This window comes from Suricata suricatta, chromosome 10, assembly GCF_006229205.1.
Source record: "Suricata suricatta isolate VVHF042 chromosome 10, meerkat_22Aug2017_6uvM2_HiC, whole genome shotgun sequence".
NCBI classification, from domain to species: domain Eukaryota; kingdom Metazoa; phylum Chordata; class Mammalia; order Carnivora; family Herpestidae; genus Suricata; species Suricata suricatta.
The window spans coordinates 36,271,833-36,273,441 of NC_043709.1; the positions used below are offsets into that span (position 1 = coordinate 36,271,833).

The following is a 1,609-nucleotide window of genomic DNA, read 5'->3' on the forward strand; positions in this document are numbered from 1 at the left end:
GACGGCCCGGGCAGGGGCCCCCCGAGCCCCCCCGCGCCGGTGACCTTGCGACACTGCCGCCAGGACGGCTTCATCGCCGCGGGCTGGCCCCCGGCAGGCTGCGCTGCCGCGGTCGGAGGGAGCGCTTCTCCGGCGAGCACTGGGGCGCTCTCGACTTCCTGCGGTCCCGGGGAGCAGGCGGGAGGCGGCGGCAGACCGAGGTGCGCCCGGGGCCCTGGAGTTTGGAAGTCACACTAGAGCTGCCGGGAAGAGCCGACCTGGAGCGGAGAGGGTGGGGAGGAGGCAACAGGCTGGAGCTGGGGCGCAGGGGCTAGGCGTGGGGGGCCACGGCGCGAGAGTCCTGACGCTCCGCGCCTTTCCCACCCCGCGGCTGCCCCAGGAAGAGCTGCAGAAACCCTCCCTTCGGCCGCACTCCAGCGGCCCTCGGAAGAGGCCGGCGCACCCAACTCAGTTTTCAAACAAACAAGTTTGAAAGCCAGTGTCCCTGGCTTCCTCTCCGGGCAGCGAGCTGGTGGAGGCTGTCGCCCCTGGCCTGCGGCGGCGGAAACCGACAGTTGTGGGCTCTGCGGCGAGGCCTCTGCATTGTTTGTGGTATTAGTATAATTTTTAACCTCCGCTCCTGGGTAGTAAAGGCACAGCGGCTCCAGGGCAAGGATTGCTCCAGGATTTCATGACAGCTGAGAGGGTAGGAGGAGTGGAGAAAGGTTGCACAGAATTGAGTAGTGTTTGGTGAGAGTGATTGACAGGGCACTGGGTATTGGATTCACCTGCAGCGCGGACTCCCCCAGAGATCTAGGGGCGGAAAACAGAATAGACTTGTTGCAGTTCTTCCCTTCCAACTTGCCTCCTTCGAGTTTCGGTGGCCTTGTGTGTGTGTGTGTGTGTGTGTGTGTGTGTGTGTGTGTGTGTGTGTTTAATTTTTTGATAAGAAGAAAGCCAAAAAGGAGGAGCTAAGTAAAGATGAAGTGAATCAAACAAAAGAGAGAAAGAGGAAGCCGGGAAAATTAAAAGAGAAAGGCCCTATAAATTACTATCTGGGTTTAACATTCTAAAAGCGCCTTTGCTGTTTTTTACACCCTCGTGAAGTTCAGATGCGATCTTGTTTGCCTTAGCATTTGCGAGTTTAAATGTAAAAGATGTGTATCCCCAAATCAGAGGTGAGAAATAGTGGAATGCCCCTGCCCCTGGGAAGGATCCTAAACTTCAGAAGCTGTAACCAGATTACTCTGTAGGAAAAGAATAATGCAGAGGTAAAGGTTAAACAGAGATAAATCTAATACAAACCTAAGAAAATTTAAATAACCACCTCAGTCACTCCCTTTCAACTGAGAAACAAGGCACTAGACTTTTCCCTGACACCTGCAGCCTACTTTATTCCTTCCAAAGGATAGGATTCCAAAGGATGCGATTCCTTCCAATCACATCAAATGATTTCCAATGCCAAGAGTCATTCCCTACCACTTGAACTCAGAGATAAAGCAATTTAACCTCCAAACCTCCTCCTTTTCTCTGCCCAGGTACTTAATGCTGCTCTCTGGTATATAAGATCCCTTAACTCCAAATTATCCCCTACTGTATTATAATGATGTCCAGTTCAGTCATTTGCTTA

General features: G+C 53.1%; 1 long non-coding RNA gene across 1 annotated transcript in view; it reads left to right on the forward strand.

Annotated features, from left to right (window-relative positions):
• Window positions 1-49: 49 nt before the first annotated feature.
• Window positions 50-1,609, forward strand: part of LOC115304880 — a 32,866-nt gene continuing 31,306 nt past the window's right edge. The window contains exon 1 of the long non-coding RNA XR_003914656.1: window positions 50-200. This is a non-coding gene — a long non-coding RNA (uncharacterized LOC115304880). The remainder of the gene's footprint in view (window positions 201-1,609) is intronic.